Raw genomic sequence first — 23,259 nt, forward strand, 5'->3', positions numbered from 1 at the left:
TAGAGGGCTAAGGTGTGTGGTTGAATCGTAGGCTACTGTAGGAGGGCTTTGGTGTCCTTGTCTGGCAGTGTTCAATATTTTTGGTGGATGCCATACTTATGTTATTTTATCATGTTTCATGCATTTTTTTCTGTATATACTGTCTTTTGTCTTGAGCTCGGGGTTTATCGGAAACAGCCTCTTTACTTCTTTAGAGGTAGTAGTATGGACTGCGTACACTCTACCCTCTCCAGACCCCACGATGTGAAAATATATTGGGTTTGTTGTTGTGGTTGTTGTTGTTGTTGACTATCCTACCTAACTAATTATAATAACCACACGTAACATTAGTTCATTCCCTCTATAAATAATGTACGTTCAGTAATAAGATTTCCCATGCATAGCCATTTGGAGTAATTAGTTTCCAAATGGCATTACTTCAAGTTCAAAATTTTTTTCCCTTTAATAGTACTATAAGGGTACTAACAACTAAGCTGTTCTCTAAAAATGGTCATTTTCGTAGAAAAATTTATTCATACCCAAAGAATGAGAAAATTAGATCAAAGATAACTAATCACTTAAAGTTTGGAATTGATCATGGCCTATCTTTCTCTTCTGTTACGTTGAAGCATTGGGTGATCATCAAGGAGATGTTTTAGCTAATAATGGAATAGGGATTGTTGAATTTTTCGAAGAGAAAAATATTATTGTCACTGGTGCTACAGGTTTTCTTGCAAAAGGTAAATTAATCAACATTTGCAAAATCTTACTTATTAAGGGTGTGTTCAGTACGATGGAAAATGTTATCTAGAAAAATAAGTGAGTTTCTTTCTTATTTTCTTGTGTTTCATATGTAGATTAAAAAAAAATTTAATATGTATATATGATCTAGAAAAATATATGAAACATGAGGGATAAGGGCTAGATGGGTTGGTGTGAAGACGATATGTGCCGGAGAGTAGGAAGGACACAATCAATATGAAATATTGATTGTGAAACTTGTTTTCATTAATCAAAATTTGCAAAATTTTTACACATCAAGGACGTGTTGGTATGAAAGGATTATCCTGCAAGTGAATTCGAAATTACTTAATTATTTTCTGATGTGTTTGATAAATAAACCGAAGATTTATTTCCAAAGGTATTTGCATCATACAAGTCACCTTAGTGTGGTGCATGTAAGTTATGTGGCAATAGGTATATATCCACAATGTGTTATTTATTCTCTTAAATTTTTATAAAAAGATAATAAGATATTAAATCAAAAATTAAATTGTTAGAACACACTATTATTTATTTAAGGGAAAAGACCCAAATATGTCACTGAACTATAAAAAATGACTCATTTATGCCATGTGTTAAAAGTTTGGCTCATTTATGCCATCGCCTTTACAAAATAGGTTCATCCATACCATTATTTTTTAACGGTGATTTTTCGAAAACAACTTTGCCACATGTCATCTTACTAGAGGTTCACATCATTAATTAAAATAACGGAAAAAGGCTCAAATATGCCATCGAACTATCAGAAATGGCTCATTTATTTCATCTGTTAAAAGTTTATCTCGTTTATGTCATTGTTGTTACAAATCAGGTTCATTCATTCCATTACTTATCAACGGTGGTTTTTCAAAAACAGTTTTGCCACACGTCATCTTACTAGAGGTCCACGTCACTAATAAAATTATGTGATTGTCCCAATTAAGCTAACTAAACAGTTGAATATATTTTGACATATTCTTAAGCCAAGCTCCAATAACTGTAAAAACAAGTGGGGCCTAAAATATTCTTTTGTCAAGCCTTACAAACCTCAAAATGACTATTTAATCATTCTCTGTTGCATACATTTTGGTCGATTAATGTTTATGCTTCAGGAATTTTTCATTCAGTGCTATGACGGGTGATCTTTCTCAAAGATTCAAGGCATCACTGACTATTATGAACAAAATGTAAGAGAAAATAAATTAATTTTTATTGATTTATTTTAATTAGTGACGTGGACCTCTAGTAAGACGACGCATGACAAAGCAGTTTTTGAAAAATCGTCATTAACAAGTACTGGCATGTATGAACCTGTTTTATAAAGGCGATGGCATAAACGAGCCAAACTTTTAACGGATGACATAAATGAGCCATTTCTGATAGTTCGATAGCATATTTGACTCTTTTCTCTTTGTTTTAATTAATGATGTGGATCTCTAGTAAGACGACATGTGGCAAAGCTGGTTTTGAAAAACCACCGTTAACAAGTAATGGCATGGATGAACCTGTTTTGTAACGATGATGACATAAATGAGCCAAACTTTTAATGGATGATATAAATGAGTCATTTCTGATAGTTCGATGACATATTTGAGCCTTTTCCCTTTATTTAATTATATTTTTTCAAAAAGACAATTCTTTGCAGTTTTGATTGAAAAGATGCCAAGAACAACACCAAAGGTAAACAAGATTTACCTTCTTATGAGAGCAAAGGATAAGGAAGCTGAATTTGACAGATTAACAAGTGAAGTATGTTGATTTATGAATGCCTTTTTTATCCTTCCATTTATACTTTTCATTTAAAATAAATTTAAGTTCCAAATTAATTACGTCACTGATCATGAATGTATGTTTTTAACAGATAATAGAGTCAATTATTCAAATGCTTGAAAGAGATGCATGGAGAATCTTATGAGTCATTCATAAGAAGTAAATTGGTTCCTATAGTTGGAAATATTGATGAGCCAAACCTCGGTATGGATAGTATTATTGCTCAACAAATTGCTCAAGAAATTGATTTGATTGTTGACTCTGCAGCAAACACCATATTTGGCTTGAGGATAACTCTCCTTATGTTTTTTTTCTTTTTTTTTTATAATGGCCGGTAATGGATGTGAGACTTGAAACCGGATTGATTTTTGCATGCTTTGATATCATATTGAAGTGTGTGATCGTTTCATCTAAAAGTTATTTGAGAGAGCAACACTTTTATTTTTTTAATTAATCATTCTCAACAATGTCTAGGTATGATCTAGCTCTTGAAGCTAATGTGAATGGTCAATATCAACTCATGATGTTTGCCAAGAAATGCAAGAACTTGAAACTCCTCATCCATTATTCGAGTGGTATGCATTTGAATATTCATTGATAGAGAACAACAAATGCGTTTATCTTGATACAATCAGACCTCTTTATAAAACGATGTTGTTATGTAGAGGTTTGACCTTAAATGCATTTTACCTTTTTTTCAATATTAAAGCGAATGTGAATTGTGAATGGCGAAAGAGAAGGTCTAATATACGAGAAGCCTTTCACCATGGGATAAAGTATAACAAAGGAAAAGGTCACATCACATTCTCCATCTACTAAGTTTCCATCCCTCAATGGCTCAATGTTGCCAATGAATTGGACTTTGTTTCAAAGTTGAACAATGCTATTGAAAATAATGACAACTTCGACTAAGGGTGAAGTGGGCCGGCCCGACCCGTCCTGACTCAGCCCTTGTAACTAACCTAGCCCGATAAGCCATAGAGCTTTAGGGTTTCGGGTTCCTGGCCGGTTATTTTATTAAAATGCGCCGGGTTAACCGGCCCGATCCGGCCCGGATACCTTTTTTTTTTTTTTTTTTTTTTTTAAAAAAAAGGGATTTTGGGCCAAACTAGCCGTTGGCCCAACGGCTATATAGCCGTTTTTGGGTCCAAACGGCTAGTTTGGGCCTATTTATTTAAAAAAAAAATTAACTTTAAAAAATATTTTTTAATCCCAAAAAAATTCTATAAATACCCTACAACTTCAAATCATTTTTCACACAATTTTTCACTCTCTCAAAACTCATTCTCTCTCAAATCTCAATTCTCAATTCTCAAATATTCAATATATTTAATTTCTTAAAGTGTTCACTTTAATTTTTTAATTTTTCGTTTACAAAGTACGAGCGGAAGTTTCTAAAGTCGCAACCTTTGGATACTTTCAAAATTTGTTATTGTCGTTCCATCTCTTACGTTTAATTTTTATTTATTGTATTAATTGTTTAATATTAATTTTATTATATTTGTGTATTTTGAATATTTTTAGTTTAATTTAATTTATATTATGGATAAATTAAGAAACTTCGCTACTAAAGGTGTTAAAATTTTTTGTCCCGAAAGCGGTAGTGGTAGTAAAAAGCGAATTACTATCAGTAGAGGTAGTTCAAGTAGTAGATATACCCGTGTGCCTTCGCCTCCGGTACCGCTTGGTACACTTTTTGAGGAAGAAATAGGTGTAGGTGCTCACGATATGGATTATGTAGAAGCTCAGAAAAATTACGGTATAGAAGAAGAAAATGAAGTAGATGTGGTTAATTTAGATGAAGATAATGAAAATATTGCTGAGACACCCGCAGTAGGAGAAGCTAACGTTAGATTTGAATCGATTAATCTCCCTCCCCATCCTCCCAGTGCCCCAAGACCTCGTAAAAGAACTAGTGTTGCATGGCAATTGTTTGAACGTATATCAGATATTGAGGTGCAATGCAATATTTGTCAACAAATATATAAGCATAGAAGTGGAGGCAAGCAAGGGGTACAAGTACATTAATGAGACATATAACTAAAGATCACAAAAGAGAGTTAAATATTGCACAAGGTGGTGGGGATGTTGGTAGGCCAACGCAAACTAGAATGGACCCAGCAACCGGTCACGTAGCGAAGAAGTATAATAAATTGAGAGACCGGGAAGAAATAGCTAAAATGGTAGCTGTGGGCTGTTTGTCTTTTAGTTTTCCTTCTTCTGATGCCTTTATTCGTTATATACAAGTAATTTATAATCCTATGTTTAACGGTATTCCTAGAACTACTTGTCGGTCTGATATTTTTAGACTCCATTCACAATATTGTTTTTATTTATCAACATTGTTAAAAAATATTCAATGTAGATTGTTCCTAGCTTCTGATCTTGGTCGTGCTGTAAATAAAAATGATTATTTAACCATTACTTGTCATTGGATGGATAGTAATTTCGTGATGCAAAAACGTATTCTTGCTTTTTTATATGATGAAGATCGTAAACATACTGGACAATTTATTGCTGATTCTATTGTTAAAATTACCGGATATTATGGTATCGAAAATAAAATTTTATATATTGCTTTTGATAATGCTTCTAACAACAAGACTGCTAAAACAAAAATAAAATCTACGCTATCTTCGCCCTTGCCTGAAATTTTTCATACTAAGTGTGCATGTCATATATATAATTTAATTCTAAAAGATGGTCTTGAATTTTTTGAGATTTATATTGAAAAAATTCATCTTGCCGTTGGTTTTATTCAAGAAAATAATCGTAGATCGAGAATTAGAGAATTTAAAGTTAAATGTCAAGAAAATGGACTTACACCGATTTTGATGCCAGATGAAATTGATACTAGATGGAATTCTACGTATGAATTTCTAAAAACTTGTTATAAATATAGAATTCCTATTACACTAGCTTTTAACCAACATTGCGGTTCATTTGCTGATTCTGCTGATTGCATGGTACATAATTCTCATTAGGTTCTAATTAATGATCTTGTTAAGTTTTTAGAAAAATTTTATGTAGCTACAGTTGAATTTTTTGGTGCTGATTATCCTACTGTTTGTATATTTTGGCATATATAGCTGATATTTCTGGTTTGCTCAAAGAATATAAAAATAAAGAAGGTTATAAAGAAGCTGTTGGCGCCATGTTTACGAAATTTAAAAAATATTTTTTCCTGATTCCCCCTATTTACTTGGTTGGTGCTATGCTAAATCCGTGCATGAAATATAATAATATGTGCCACTTTAGTACTCTTATTCATACTAACTTAGAAATAAATACTAACCATGATTCTGAACAAGTACAACCTGATTTGTGGACGGCTACGACTGATGCAAAGGATTACATAGAAAAATTATATAATCACTATGCTGATTTATTTGATTTAGCCATACCTACAAATATCACTCCAACTGTCGCTCCTCATCCTCCCGAGGAGCCATCATCTTCTAAAAGGCCGGCACATAGTGGTTTTTCTGATTCGTTTTATGATTTAAATTGTTGGAACAGTGTTGATGAGAGAACTTACACATCAACTTATCGGGAAGAGCTGAAATATTATCTTCGGACGGCACCAGAGGATCGCAGACGACGGATCAACACGTTGGATTGGTGGAGGAGTAATGAAACACAATATCCTGTGCTTTCAAGATTATCTAGAGATATCTTGAATGTTCCAATGTCAACCGTTGCATCAGAGAGAGCCTTTAGTCAGGGACGACAGCAGCTTGGAGACAACCGACACTCATTGGGAAGCAATGCAATGAATGTTCTAGTTTGCCTCAGAGATTGGATTAGAGCGGAAAGAAGAAACCAAGAAATGGAACCGGAGTCGAGCGATGAGCTGAAACTTGAAGAAATTATGACTTCATGGGAGAACTCAGCAGAATCAAGTCCAATGCATGATTTTGCCCCAGTTGACTTCGACTATCCTATGCAAGTTCCCATTAATATTAACATGAATGAGTTGGAAAAAATGATGCATAATTTGTAGATTTTTCATTCATGTAAATTATAAATTTTGAATTATTTTGCAATCAATAAAATTTCCCAAATTCATTCACTACTTAGTCCTTGCTTTTTATATTTTTTCATTTAACGATTTAAAATTTTAAATTGAATTTCTAGTTTTCTACTTTAAATTAAAAAATTACTTCTAATATATTATTAATTTACTACCAAATATTATTAATTTATTATATTAAGTAGCATATGTTTTGTATATTTGTGCATATATCTTCTATAGAAGTGTATATTTAGCGTATACATGTGTATATGTTTTATAAATTAGTATATAAGTATATCTATATATATTGTAATGTATATATAATGTAGTATATTTTATAAGTAGTAGTATATATACATTGAATGGGGCGTATACACGTGTATATATCTTCTATAGAAGTGTATATTTAACATATACATGTGTATATGTTTTATAAATTAATATATAAGTATATCTATATATATTGTAATGTATATATATTGTATTATATTTTATAAGTAGTAGTATATATACATTGAATAGTACGTACACACGTGAATATATCTTCTATAGAAGTGTATATTTAACGTATACATCTGTATATGTTTTATAAATTAGTATATAAGTATATCTATATATATTGTAATGTATATATATTGCAGTATATTTTATAAGTAGTAGTATATATACATTGAATAGTGTGTATACACATGTATATATCTTCTATAGAAGTGTATATTTAACATATACATGTGTATATGTTTTATAAATTAGAATATAACTATATCTATATATATTGTAATGTATATATATTGTAGTATATTTTATAAATAGTAGTATATATACGTTGTATGGTGCATATACATGTGTATATATCTTGTATATTTAACGTATACATCTGTATATGTTTTATAAATTAGTATATAAGTATATCTATATATATTGTAATGTATATATATTGCAGTATATTTTATAAGTAGTAGTATATATACATTGAATGGTGCGTATGTATGAGTAATTGACTAATTGTGTATATGTGTATATATTTTTTAAATTCTAATGTAGTATATACAATATATAAGTGTATATATATTATTTAACATATTTATAATGTATATAGGTGGGTATATGTAATGTCTATTGAAAGAAAGTTTTTTTGTTATTTTTTGACCAGGCTTGACCGATTTTTTAACCAGATTTGACCGAGTTTTGGTGGGTTTGATCGGGATGGCCGGGTTAGGGTGGGCCCAGCCCGTCTAGCACCAAAACTGACCCGTAACCGGCCCTCAACCCGATTAAAATAGAAGGGCCGGTTCCGGGTTAGCCCGACCCGTTTGACACCCATACCTTCGACAAAATCATGAAAGACTTGGCGTCTGAGAGGTACTACTTCTTATGAATATCAATTAAGTATCATAAGTAAATTGCTCACAGTTCTTCAATCATTTTATCATTAAAGTCATTCTTAATTATATTAGTATGATTTATGATTGTTAATATAATACAATAGGGCAAAGTTTTATGGATAGCAAGATACATATTGTGATCGAATGCTACTATTATGATTGTTAATCTTACAGAAAGTTTGTAATTGTTGATCATAATGAGTGAGGACTGAGGAACATCCATCTTGCTGCTAAACAGGATGGGATTGAACTTTTTAACTTATTAGATACTTTTTTATGAATGCACGTCTATTAAGTATTATAAGTAAATTGCTTTCAGATGATGTTCAATCATTTGATAACTAAAGTCGCTCTTAATAGGGCAAAGTTATATGGATGGCAAGATACATACTCATTCACAAAGGCCATTGGTGAGATGATAATTGACAACATGAGGGAGGACATACCAATAGTCATTATTCGTCCCTCAGTAATAACTCGTAGTTATGAAGAACCTTTCCAGGATGGATACAAGGATTCAGGTACCTTAATTATTGTATTCAACTTTAATTTTCTTCTAATTTGTTAATTTTTTTCACAAAGTTTCTAATTTTTCATGTTCTTCTATCTCATAGGGTAATTGACCTCGTACTTATTTTCTATGGGAAAGGGGAATATCCATGTTGTTTTGGTGATCCAAGTAGTCTTGTTGATGTGGTACGTATACCTTTTCAATAAATTATAGCTTTAAGGGTCAAAGTATGATACATTAATTCTAATGGAAATCTCTTTTTTTGTCTTTACATAATGATTCCTTACGCTACTAAACAATTACTAGTTTTCCATTAAAATTTTTCATTGAAAAATGTACAGTGGCTTTTCCTAGAGATATTTTGATTCAATTGAAAACATAGTAGTGCTTTCACACGATAAAATTAGGAAGCTTCCAATATTTCAATAAGAATCTGTTCTTCATATGTGTTTTTCCAATGAACTGATTCGGTGAGAAAATCATGTTTTGTAACACAAATCTTTTATTTATTTATGATGAGAAAACCCTCTATTTCAGTAGTGGTATGATTATGAAAATGTAATAACTTTATCCTGGTCTGGTCCAATACCGAATCAACTTATAATCATGAAATCGACTAAATTCGCATGTTATATATTCATATTACTAATTCTTCTATCCCAGTTAAAGTGATGTTGAACTAAAAAAAATAGATCATAAAAGCTAAAAAATAGCTATCATGCCATAAAAAACTTCATTATCTAACAACTTGTTCACTTGGTTTAATTAGGTTCCAGTTGATGTGGTTGTAAATACTACAACGGCTGCTATTGCCAAACATGGACACTTGCAAATTCCAGAGCTAAATGATGTCTATCATGCAACATCATCATATATGAATCCTTTATCACTATCACAACTTTTCAACTATTGCTATGAATTTTTCAATTCTTCTCCTTCCGTTAACTCGAAAGGAGATCAAATGAAGATTAAGAAATGATATTTTTTGACAATATGTCAGGCTTTTCGAATTATATTTTGGAGAAACTTCTCAAGGAACAAGAAGTACATGATTTATAGATGCAAATGCGTATTCAAAGGAAGGTGGAATATTTTGAGAATTTTAGCAAGATTTATGATCCATATACGTTCTACAAAGGCTGGTATGATACTTAATTCTTCTCAATACATTGTTTACTTATCATTATAACGTTGTTTTCAAATATATAAAGGTGTCTTTATTGAAATGTACTTGTCACGATCCAAAAACAAGGGACATGATGACACCTGTCGCGGCATACCTTGACAAGCAAGTCTATCACCCAAATTGATATGAAAAGAAAAATAGACAGAAATACCCAAGGCTCGGCTCCTAGAACGAAGCCGAACCATACAAGTAATTATAACAATGTGAAAAGAGCATATCCAAAATCACACATTCCCAAAATTAGGTGTCAATAGTATAAGAACTACTAATACAATCCATGAGTCAAATACATCAAAAAATAACCACAAGGAACCATAACTGTCTCCGAATATTAATTAAAGACATAACTAGTATAAAAAGATAGAGGAGAACTTTGGACATATGAATGTCCAACCACTACCTTGAGTAAATCGAAGGCACTCAAAATCAACCAGTTTGAGGCGCACCAGAACCTGAATCTGCATCGGAAGGGTGAAGTAGGAGTGAGTACGGTCCACTTGTACTTAGTAGATATCATAGGCCGACCGAGAAAAGTAGAAAATAAAGCATATAAAATACATACTAAGGGCACATCACCTACAATCATAAAATGTCCCATAATGGTATTCCATACCGCTTGCACTAATAATTCTAATATATCACATATTTTGCAACATCACACCAAGATAGAATACAAGTATGCATTATATCACATATAAGTAGAACAAGGGGAACATGCACATACAAGATCATCAAATACAAGTAAAAGAAGATAAGACAATTACATAGATGACAATTCAATATGGAAACAACACAATATAAACACAATAAAGTAAGTGCAATGTATATGATGATGATGATTATACACGAGATTGTCGCACAATCTCAGGGATCATTGCATAATCCCCGTATGCACCTATGGAGGCAAGCCTCCCAACGTAGGACCCATGGGGGGTTCGTCAACCCGTATACAATCTACATATCTCATATGTCCTTTCCGGCACATCCCTCGAGGAGGTGGTGTTGCCAGTGTTACTTAGGTGTTGCCATGATGGTACCAATGTTTTGTACCCCTAAGAACAGGGTGATGAAATTATAAGTTAGGAGCCCGCCTGAAGAACAGGGCGATGAAATTAAAATCTAGGAGCCCGTCTGAAGAATAGGGTGATGAAATTGTAAGTCAGGACCCCGCCTTAAGAACAGGGCGATGAAATTGCAAGTCAGAAGCCCACCTGAAGAATAAGGCGATGAAATTGAAAGTCAGGAGCCTGCCTGAAGAACAGAGTAATAAAATAGCAAGTCAGGAGCCCGCCTAAAGAACAGGGCGACGAAATTGAAAGTCAGGAGCCGCCTGAAAAACAGGTTGATAAAATGGCAAGTCAGGAGCCCACCTGAAGAACAGGGTGATGAAATTGCAATTTAGGAGCCCGCCTGAAGAACAGGGTGATGAAATTATAAGTTAGGAACCCGCCTGAAGAACAAAGTGATGAAATGGTAAGTCAGGAGCCGGTCTGAAGAACAGGGTAGTGAAATGGCAATATAGGAGCCCGATTGAAGAACAGGGTGATAAAATGGTTAGTTAGGAGATCGCCTAAAGAACAAGGTGATGAAATTACAAGTCAGGAAACCGCCTGAAGAACATGGTGGTGAAATAGCAAGTTAGGAGCCCGCCTGAAGAACAGGGTGATGAAATTAAAAGTTAGGAGCCCGCCTAAAAAACAGGGTGATGAAATTGTAAGTCAGGAGCTCGCCTGAAGAACGAGATAATGAAATGGCAAGTCAAGAGCCTGCCTGAAGTACAGGGTGATTAAATGACAAGTCAGGAGCCCCCCTGAAGAACATGTTGATGAAATTAAAAGTCGAGATCCCGCCTAAAAAATAGGGTGATGAAATAGCAAGTCAGGAGCCCGCCTGAAGAACAGGGCACTAAAATTAAAAGTCAGGAGCCCACCTAAAGAACACGGTGATCAAGTTGAAAGTCAGGAGCCCGCCTGAAGAATAGGGTGCTGAAATTGTAAGTTAGGAGCTTGCCTGAAGAACAGGGTGCAAATCAGGATTCCGCCTGAAGAAAAGAGTGATGAAATTACAAATCAAAAGCCCGCTTGAAGAACGGGGTGATGAAATGGATAGTCAGGAGGCTACTTGAAGAACAGGGTGATTAAATGGCAAGTCAGGAGCCCCCTAAAGAACAGGGTGATGAAATTGTAAGTCAGGAGCCCGCCTGAAGAATAGGGTGATGAAATTGCAGATCAGGAGCCCTCTTGAAGAACAGAGTGATAAAATAGCAAGTTAAGAGCCCGCCTGAAGAATAGGGCGATGAAATTGTAAGTCAGAAGCCCGCTTGAAGAACAAGGTGATGAAATTGAAAATTAGGAGCCCACCTGAAGAACAGGGTGATAAAATGGCAAGTCAGGAGCTCACCTGAAGAATAGGGTGATGAAATTGCAAGGCGAGAGCTTTCTCGGAGAATAGAGTGAGGAAATTGCAAATCAAGAGCTCGCCTGAAGAACATAGTAATGAAATTACAAGTCAGAAGCCCGCCTGAAGAGCAGGGTGATGAAATTACAAGTCAGGAGCCCGCCTGAAGAACGGGGTGATGAAATTAAAAGTCAGGAGCCCGCCTGGAGAATACAGTGAAGAAATTGAAAGTCGAGCAACAGAGTGAAAAAATTGAAAGTCAAGCGACAAGGTGAAGAAATTGGAAACCGAGCAACAAAGTGAAGAAATTATAAGTCAGGAACCCGCCTAAAAAATAGGGTGAAGATTTTCAAATTCAAGTTCAAATTCTGAAGTACCACTGACATAACTTGGTCAGTTTTTGAGTTTATCTCCTACATCAAATTTTGTATGGAGCCCAAAGAAGATCAGATCTTTCATCAATTTTGAAAGCATCAGAAACTCAAGTCAAGAGTCCAAAAGAAGCTGTATAGATAGGGCTTTTGTAATTATATTTATCCTTTTAACTTATAATTTTTCATTTTTGATGTAATGATAGAGCTGCGGTATGGAAACACAACGGGACTTCACTCGACTCTCCAACTCAGTATGGTCCCTTTCCTTCCAATCCTTTGAGATACTTGTGACTCAATCCCCTCATAATCTGGGTAAGAAGGATGTCCAAAATCAAGAATCAATTGCATTTCTTTCTTCTATTTCCTTCTTTTGAATAACAGTTAGGACAAAATTCTATCTCATTGTCTATTTTTTTTGTCTGAAAACACTTTGTGTTTACACCCAAAAAGGGACATGATGTAGATATGTATTTTTGTCCCTCCCCAAATTATTTTTTACCCCGTCATACCAAGTACCTTCTCCTATATGATAATTTTCACTCATAACAAATACAACAAATTCTTAACAACTAACACCTCATCCTAACAAATTCACCACCCACCCTAACTAATTTTGCCACCTCATACCCCACACCTATACCCCTTACCATTACCCTATACCTCTATACCCCTGGACCCCCTACCTCAACCCTACCCACGTGACCCCCACCTACCTTTTTTCTACGTTTTTTCCCATCACCTTCTTGACATATACATACAAACCAATACAATAAAAATAAAGGGACACAAATAATTAGCATACACCATACACACACACACCGCCACCATATACATAAAAACATAGTCATAGACGACACACTACGCACACCAAAAAATGTACACACACAGTGAAGAGAGAAATGAATAAAGAAAATTGAGAGAGGGCCGGAGAGAATATAGACTGAGAGATCGAGTGAAGAGAAATTAAGAGAAATCGAAGAACAGTATGGAAATTGGCCAGAATCAGTGAGAAATAGTGAGAAAAATAGTTTTTCCAGTGATGTACCACTGGAAACGTCGCCGTTCCAGGTTTTTTTGACCTTTTTCCTCTATTTTTGTTACTGTCGAAGCTCACCGGAGCTCCAACGAAGTGCAAAAAATAACCCAGCGCTGATTCCAGTGGGAATCGGCCAAACTCGAATGGAAATCATTGATTTTGGGGTTCGTATCGACGTTTTTTGAGTTGGGTTTGATTTCTGTTCGGGTTTGCGGGTCTTGATACCGAGCTGGTGTCGTCCATTTTGGGTTTTTTCACCAATTTCCAAACCTGTTCGATGGTATTTCTCGATACCAAATCGAATTGATTTGAAATGTTTATTGACTTTCTTGAAGGCGGTAGTATCATGATTAGGCCGTCAAATGGATAGGCAAACGATAGGGGGTAGACAGATTTAGAAACTATGAGTTATTGAATGCTTGAAATATTGTTGAATGGTTTTGGTCTTATAGAATTGGAAAAATGTATTCATTTAGCCGGGGAATACCCCGAAGTTATTTGTATCTATTTACCAGAGAATACCTTAAAGTATCATTTATACAAAGAAGACTCGTGATCAAGGCCCGAGGTGTCAGGTAAAGTATTGGAGCGTAGTTTAGGATTAGTGTAGGTCAGCGTAGGTTTATATTTCAATACCTTTTTATTTGGGTCTATAATAAATTGTACTTGACACTAATTTTGTTTTTTTTTGTTTGATTGTTTGTTTCGTGTTTATGTGTTTGTTGGTTTATATATTCATAGCGTTCATGTTAGCTAATATACTCTACAGAGCGACCGTGGTCGAACCACGGGATCGAAGGGTGCCTAACACCTTCCCCTCGGTCAACAAAATTCCTTAGCTAGAATCTTTGTTCGCAAACCAATTTAAAAGAGTCAAAATCATTTTGAAAAAGGATTTCAAAGGTGTCTTGGCACACCCTTTTTATGCCAAGTGGCGATTCTGAGTTTAACTGTAAGTAATCCTTTTTGAAATAAATTTTTCATTTTTGTCACTTAATAATAAAGACCTTTTCAAACTTAAAAAATATATTTTTTGGTGAAAAAGGGGTGTGACAAATAAAAAAGAAAACAAAAATACAAAAATATGAGTCATGCCACGACCAAAACAAAGGCGCTCCCACTTTTTCTTAATGTTATTTTGTTGTTTTTGTTTAGTGTACACGAATGAGAGAATTCAACGAAAATAGATGAGAATTAAAATCAGGCGAATGTCATATCAAAGTATGAAATCAGGTTTGTAAAAGGTGTTTGCAGGTGAGGTATAAAACAAGGTAAGAAAGGTGTGTTGAGATGCACGGAAAGTCGACTTCTAGTGATTCACCACGATAGCACCGCATCATGGTGAGGTGATAAAACTTAAAATGAACTTTCCAGTGACTCACCGTGATAGCACCGAGTCGTGGTGAGGTGATAAACCTCACTATTCAACTTCAAGTATCTCACGCAATAACACCGCATCGCGGTGAGTATCACTTTTGGAAAAAAGTTTCATTAATTTGTCGGGTTTAACCCGACCTGACCCGAATCAATTTGTCCCCTCTATAAGTACACCCAAACCCACTTAATTTTCTCTCTCTAAACCCTAGCACCCCGACCCCCCACCCCAAATCCCTTTAAAATATTTTCTCTCTTATTTTCTTAGACTACAAAAGCTTAGAACAAGATACTCCTTTTTTTCTCACTTCACATCAGGTAAGTGCTTCTTGTTTATTCCCTGTAGTTGATGGCAATTTTGGACTTCGTTATAATGCTTGGTTTTTGGCTATGTGAATAAATTGTTATATGCATTTTGATGTTTCAAACATATGTGAAGTGTGTTTTGCATTATTTAGCATTACTTCATGTATGTACTTGACTTCTCTACAAATGGGTCAACTTGGTTGATGACTGAGCTTTAAGGTTAATTTGGAATTGTTATCTACTGGTGAAATTAAATTAATTTGGGGGTAGAAATGGTGTATGCACTGCTTGAACTTGTTTAGCGTAGGGGAGTGCATCACAAGAAAGGGAATTCTGAGTACCTTTCTTGGCTACAATACATATCGTAGTGCGTGACTAAGTGTGGGGTGATCCCAAATTGTGATTGTGCTAAGTGACTGTTGATTTTCCATTGCAAGAGTGTGTGTTATTTTGCAAAGAAGGCGTGCAATATGTTAAATCTACTTAATTGTGTATTGCCAGTGATGGTGTATGATGTGTTTTTACTTGATGTAACCCTATGTATGTGTAACTTAGGAACATAATTGTGGATAGACATTGGCTGCACTTGATTTGAGTAGTTGTTACAAATTGTGGTATGTCTACCAGTGAATTGATTCCATAATTGTCATTGTGCTTGAACTTGTGTAATGATGTCTAGTTCAAAATATTTATATGCGTGAATGTTAGTTTGGTTTGACTGAAATAATGTGCACATAGAGTTGTTTTGATAAAGTAATGTGGATTGTCACTGCCATATGATGGAATAATGGGAGGAATTAATCATTGCCTGATTTTTGAAAAAGCTGTGCTTGTGCGAAGTGCATTGATTAGGGGAAGTCTGAGTACCCTAGTCCTGTACTTACGCACCTTTGCTAGCAACTAAGTGTGGGATATCCTTAACACCCATCCATACTTAGTTAGGCTAACACATTAAAGGACTCATGGCTTACTAGTTTGTTGCGTGTGCTGATTGACAGGTACTATGGATCGTAGACAATAAAAAGGAAAGGACAAAGCTGGGACCTCTGAGCCATCAAAGAAAAGAGTCAGGCAGACTGACAGAGTACCACGAGCTCCAGCAGTCCCTCGTAGTCAGGCAAGGAGGTTTGTATATAAGGAGGTCAACGTAGCTAGCAAGAAGTGGTATTCAAAACACCTTGACACTAAGTACATCCCGAAAGTGTTTATCAATAGGAAAGATTATAGTGTGAGTACCCTAGCATGGTTCACCGAATTGAGTAGCTGAATATGGCCTTTGTGTTTGACCATCCTATGGAGTGTAATTTGTACCTCTTACGGGAGTTTTATGCCAACTGGGACCCGAGAGACCCAAACCATGAAGTGAAGATCCGTGGAAAAGTGGTCACATTTACAGCTAAGGACCTAAATGACTTGTTAGGTACACCAGAAGCTGATGCGGTGCAGTTGAGGCAGCTGATCATTACCCCTCCATATACCCATACCCGAAACTTCTTGTGTGGAACAAGATCTGCTGCTTGCCGGACTAGGCAGTGAGGCACTAGTCTTCATTCATCCTTCCCTAAAGCTCAAATAAATAGGGAGGCACGCATGTGGGGAAAAATTGTCTATCATTGCCTTATTCAAAGGCAAATACATGACGGAAGTCACACGTGACAGGGTTTGTTGGATATATGCTCTTATGTGTAATGATGTTGACGTCAATGTAGGTGTTGTGATCTTCTCTACAATGAAAAAGATGCGTTACCATGAGGAGCGCCGAAACAGTTTTGGATGATTATTGATCAGGTTCTTGAGGAGGCACAGGGTGGAGGAAGAAGATTAAGATTACAAGTTGGTGGTGGATACTCGTTCGATTGATGTGACTAGAGTTAGGAGCAGAGCTGGAGCTCATGGCCTGATCCTTACTATGCTCGAGTGTCAAGCTTGGACTGATGAGATTACTGCAAGAATGTACAAACTGCAGATGCTACAGCTGCGAGTAGGGGGAGACTGGCAACAGAGCTGGAAATTCATGCAGTGGAGTTGGATTACCCGCTGGGTCACGATGCAAGGACGTTGCTGCAGATAGGGCCATAGTTTGTTGAGCCTATTGATGATGACGTGCCTATCGATGAGGAGAGGCAGTTGCGTGATTCAGATATTGAATCGGAGGACGACGAACAGCCTGATATGGAAGAAGCAGATGACGATGCAGAGGAGGATGCCGATGATGATGAAGCTAATGATGCAGATAATGACATGGCTGATGCCTGAGCAGGGAGCATTATGCCACCTTACTATTTGCGCTTATTTGTAAGCACTGGGACAACGCTTCATTTTAAGTGGGGGGTGGTTGTATCTCGTATCTCATTTTCTTTTTCGTAGCGCTTTGCTTTTACTTTGGTTGGATGTTTTTCTCTTGTTGGATGTTTATTTTTATTTTTATTTTTATTTTTATTTTTGGATGTTGAACTTAGTCATTCTAACTATTCAGAACATTATGGTCTGTAATAGTTAGTATATATTTAGTAATGGTTTGCTTTTAAGTTTAAAGTGTTTGTTGTTTCCTCAAGGCAATTCTCATTTTTTTCCCTTAAGGTAATTCAAAATAAATCATCATAGTTAATTACCCTCCCCTATGATAGATGGATGATGACCATCTTAAGGGGAGTTAGTCGTATGAAGTGGAGGAGTGATGAGAACCCAATCACGACTTATGGAGAAGTGCTTTGTCTTGGTCCATGGAGAAATGACAGTGACTTGGAACATATTGGTTTTAAAACAAAAGCATGTCTTAAACTAAAAAGGGAGTTAATGTTAGATACTTAATCTCAATAGGTGTAATTCAGTTTGTTGGCTTAAAGTTGAATTTGACGAAGAGCGAGATCAGGAATCATAAGGATCCGACTTGATTCCTAGCATGCACCAAGAGTGAGAGAGTTTTTGTTTGTATTCTACATGTATAGAAATGTCTAGAACTTGTTCGGTGTGTTTTCAAAGTGAAATAAAAGATGTTGGGTGTAGGAAATGATGTAGGCATTTTTGTTGATAGCCTAATTTTTAGACCTTATGTATCTACCCTTCTGTATATCCTTAGTTAGCCTTGTTGAGCCTATAGCTTGATTTCTTTGGTAGCCTCATATGTAGCCTAATTCCTTCTTTGATCGACCTTAATTTGATCCAAAGCTCCTAAGCGCTTTAATGTAAAATTGATAGAGTCTGGAGTGTGAAAAAGAACAAAAATATAAAGAGGAGAAAATGTGAAAGTGAAGCCCCAAAGTAGTAGTTATTGATGAGTGAAAATTTATGTGTTGTGGTTGGGAGTGAAAAAGAGAATTGGTGCTCAAAATTGAATCTTGTATCAATAGAAAATACTCCCACCGTCTTATATGCTAATATGCTTAATGAGATTGGGGTGAAACAAATTATGTGTGAAGGTAGTAAATGTGAAGTTGGGTTGCTAGAGAGTGATCTTAATTGTACAAAATTATGTATTAAAGCGCTTAGGGAGATTAGCCACTATTGCCTAAATAGTTCCTACCCGTCCCTTAGCCTATATTGCAACCATGAAAGACCTAGTTGATTATTTATCCCAACATCCGACTATAGTGGAGTGGTACACTAAGGGCAAGCTTATGGTTTATTATCTTTCATGTATGAATTCTTTGTTGAGAGCCAGTGATTTAATTCTGATATTCCTATTATGTGTATATTGTTCGATTGTGAGTGAATATGAGAAAACTTTCTTGTTGCGAGGGTGCATGTGGAAGACAGTTAGGTTACTTATTGTGTTTTTAGATTGAGTGATTTGATTAAGTTTGCTAACAAATTGGAAGTTCACGGTTGAGATAAAAAGGTTTGAAAAGAGTTGTCCCATGTGCATAAAAGTATTTTGACATGGTTTGAGCTGAAAAGTCATTGTTATAATTGTGTGTTCCCAGCATAAGCATATCGCCTAGGTTGTGATGAGAAGCTTAATTGATTATGGTGTTGATTGAGATTGTTCGAGGACGAACAAGGTATTAAGTGTGGGGTGGTGATCTTGGGTGTATTTATATGTCCAATCACCAATATTCACCCATATTTGGACTTGTTCTGAGAGCTAAAATGTGCTATTCTGATTGTAATTGAGCTTTACTTTTGTTCCTTATCTAATGGACATAATTAGTGTATGCAGGATTAAATTGTGATGGAATTGAATGTGATTGGACGCATGAGCAAAGAGTTAACAATGAATGGAACAATGATGTCAATTTACGAAGATGAGTATACTGGAACTTGGCTTGGAAAGAAGAGAATGAGCAAGGAAGAGAAAACGAGTCGAGACAATATACCCATAGCCTGTTGCGATTTCACCGCGACGCGGTGAATGATAAATCTCCAAGAATTGAAATTCCAGAAGGTTGGTGTGATAATTACGTGATACGGTGAAGGGAATATTTGCAAATGTTAAATTTCAGTGGGCCATCGTGATAGCACCGTGTCGCAGTGAAGGAGAAATTTGCAATCGAATATTTTCAGTGGCTCACGCGATAGCACCGTGCGTGGTGAGGGTCCAATTCACAAAATGCAAATTCCAGTAGATCACTGCGATAAGGCCGTGTCACAATGCTTATAGCGGTGAGAATTATACCGCATCGCAGTGATAGGAAAAAGTGGGAAAAACAGATCCAGCTGTAAAAGGAACAAATCAAGTCAATTGGAAACACTTTGGAAAGCACAACAACGGCGAAAAAACAGAAAAATCTCTCTTTTAAGGTTCTTAGAATTCTTTGAACTTCTTTACTTCAAGATTAATTCTTGGTATGATTAATTATTTGTTTTTTACGTTAAATTAAAACATGGGTGGCTAAACACCCTTGTTTTGGGGTTGGGGCCAAGAACATGATTACACTTTGATATTTTTTATCGTAGTTATTGTTGAATTATCATATGGGTTGTTCTTAATTTCTCGTGCTTACTATTTTGATGAGTGGCCACCATTAGAATAAATCTATATTTCTATGTAAATCTGGGAGGAGAATCATAGTTTAGAATGAAGAAATTAAGGAGTAAGGTTCTCATTCTTTTATGAAATAGGGAATATGGATTAGCATCTAGGATAGGGATATACCTAGAAGCCTTGTTTGGTTCACTTGCGGGAAGATAGCCTTATGCATCTAAATAAAGTATTGCATCCCCGCTCAATGATGTAATTGCAATGTTCATATAGGTAGAAGATTAGAGGTCGGAAGACCATAATTGTACTATAACCCCTGTGAATCAACAACCCAATAATCAACTAGACTACGAGAAGAATAGAGATTTGTAAGATTGTTAGAAGAGCCTCAACCTTGGAATTCTCATCATTACTCTTTACAACCTTTTCTTGCTTTGCGATTGTCACAAACTATTATTTCTTATTCATTTATATTTCTATTCGAAACTTCACCATTTTCTTGATACTTTAAAGCACTTAATACTGTCTTATCGATAACTAAAGTTGGTTGAATTGCTAGTTGCTTAGTCCTCGGGGGTACGATATCCGACTTTCTTAGTTACTATATTACTTGTACGATCACGTACACTTGCGTGTGTGTTTGAATGCAGCAAGGTGCGACTCAATGTTGATTTTTAATTACAGACCATGCTAAGAAGGGGCTATTTTGGGGTTTACAGAGCTAACGCCGACAAAGTTTTCGATTTGAATTTGGAATTTCGGGAAAAGAAGAATAGGGTTCAGATTTTTGGGGGGGGGGGGGGGGATGTGGATAGTATACCAAACTCGATATTCAGATCTGCGATGGTATTATTTATTTATTTTTCCAAAAAAATGTTATGAATTAAATAAAAGACAAAAAAAGCAGAAGAAGATAAGAAACAATGATTGCAGTAATTAATTTAAATGTCGGGGGTGCTAATTAGCTTGTGTGAATCACCCATTTTTGATGGACTGACTATGTGGTCTAAGTGGGAAAATATATGTCAGTTAAATACGGTAAAAAATAGTCTAGGCGGTCATTGGACTTGCACAAAGTTCATGGTGCCTAACTGCAAATTTAGCCTAAGTACAAGTATTTTTGGCACATTTTTCCCTCTTTTAATTGTTTCACATTTTTAAAGAAAAAATAAATATTTATTTTGTTTTATTATTTTTATTTAGACTTTTGTTTATTAACGTTGGAACGCAAGATAGTTAAATAAATATCAATATCGATACATTACATAATAGTTTAGATAATATCAATACACGATTATACACTATTTATACAATGTCGATACTTACATACCGATTTATACAATATTGATACACATTTATTTATTAATTATACAATATTAATACAAGTTTATACAACATTCACTGTCATGGCCCAAAAATGAAGGTCATGGTGGCACTTGTTGCGGCGTACCTTGACAAGTAAGCCTATCACCCAAACCGATATAAAAAAAGGAAAAAAATAGAAATATCTCAAGGTAAGGCTTCTAGAACGAAGCTGAACCATACAAGTAAACATAACAATGCGGAAGGAATTTATCCAAAATATCAATCAAGCCAAAAATTAGGTGTCAATAGTGTAAGAACTACTAATACATTAAAAGTCTAATACATTAGAAAAATAACCACAAAGTAATAATATCTATCTCCAAATACAAATAAAAACATAACTACTATAGAAAAATAGAGGTGAACTTCGGACGCATGAATGTCCAACCGCTGCCTTGAAAGATCCAACAATCGCCCGAGTCAAGCAAGTTGAGGCGCACTTGAGCTAGGACCTACACCAAAAGGGCGCAGTAGGCATGAGTACGGTCTACTTGTACTCAGTACGTATCATAGGCTGACCAAGCAAAGTAGTAAATAAAGCATACAAAATATACACTAAAGACATGTCACCTATAGTCAGAAAATGTCCTACAACGGTTGCCCACACCGCTTGCACTAACAGTTCTAATATATCACATACACACCAAGATAGAACACGAGTATGCATTATATCACATATAAGTAGAACAAGGGGGAACATGCATATACAAGATCATCAAATACAAGTAAGTGAAGATAAAACAATTACATAGATGACAAGTCAATACGACAATACAACACAATAGAAATATAATAAAATAAGTGCAATGTATATGATGATGATGATGATGCACGAGGTCATCGCACAACCTCCGGGATCATTGCACAATCCCTATATACACCTACAAAGCTAAACCTACCCGACGTAGGACCCATGGAGAGTTCGTCAACCTGTATACAATCCACATATCTCATATCTCATTTTTGGCACTTCCCTCAAAAAGGGTTTTTGTAATACCCCAAACTTTTCTTAGCTTAGATTTGTCCCTAGAATGTTAAGGGAGAGCTTCCAAAGCGAATATTAATTATTTTGTGTGGAATTCTTCAGATTTAGATCTCCTATTATGTGGAAAATTGAATAAGCCCTCCAATAATATAAAATTCACCTAAATTCGATAACCGAGTAAGAAGTTATGGATATTTTAAGTTCCAGTTGTAAAACACCGTGATTTGGGCCCTTAGCGCATTGCGGAAAACCATAAAATCACAATTGTCAATTTCCAGTAAGACTCCGCGATTTTGGCACATCACGGAGAGGTCTATTTTCTCATTTATCAATTTCCAGTAGCCCAATGCTATAGTGGCGCATCACGTTGAAGTTCCAGGTCCCAATTGTCAAAATTCAGTGGGACAACACGATAGCTCTGCGTCGTTGAGGTCCCCAATTTTTCAGTCGTCAATTTTTAATAAGCTACCGTGATAGTGGCGTGTCGCGGTGGCCAATTAATCAGGACCCAGTTACATTTTTTCCAGTTTCATTTAGGCATTTTAAAAGGGTATTTTGGACAATTCCCAAGCCCCCAATCCATTCAAAACACAAGATTAATCATATCCTATGCCTATTGTGCTCATTATTCATCATCCTCTTCAAAAGCAAAACCCTAGAAACCCAAAGCTTATTCTACAAGGAATCAAAATCCTCCATAGATTCTCCAAAAAAGCTCTAAATTGAGGGTTTCAAAAGTAAGAACATCAAGAACCCATCATCAAGAACTCAACAGGAATCCAAGATTCAAGGTTTCTTCATCTAAGCATCAATCAAGGTATGTGAGGTTTATGAACAAGGATACTCCTTTCATCCTTGTGCCCAAAACTTGTTTTAAATTACAAAGTTATTTG

The 23,259-nt window shown here is 35.5% G+C and overlaps 1 long non-coding RNA gene and 1 pseudogene across 1 annotated transcript; both read left to right on the plus strand.

Moving 5' to 3' along the window:
- Positions 1 to 407: 407 nt before the first annotated feature.
- Positions 408 to 9,577, plus strand: LOC107841631 (annotated as a pseudogene).
- Positions 9,578 to 14,816: 5,239 nt separating this feature from the next.
- On the plus strand, positions 14,817 to 17,625 carry LOC124887010. The gene is made up of 2 exons (XR_007044458.1): positions 14,817 to 15,107; positions 16,094 to 17,625. It is a non-coding gene; the product is annotated as an uncharacterized LOC124887010 (long non-coding RNA).
- Positions 17,626 to 23,259: the final 5,634 nt, after the last annotated feature.

The sequence above is a fragment of the Capsicum annuum genome, chromosome 9, assembly GCF_002878395.1.
Source record: "Capsicum annuum cultivar UCD-10X-F1 chromosome 9, UCD10Xv1.1, whole genome shotgun sequence".
Taxonomy (NCBI): Eukaryota; Viridiplantae; Streptophyta; class Magnoliopsida; order Solanales; family Solanaceae; genus Capsicum; species Capsicum annuum.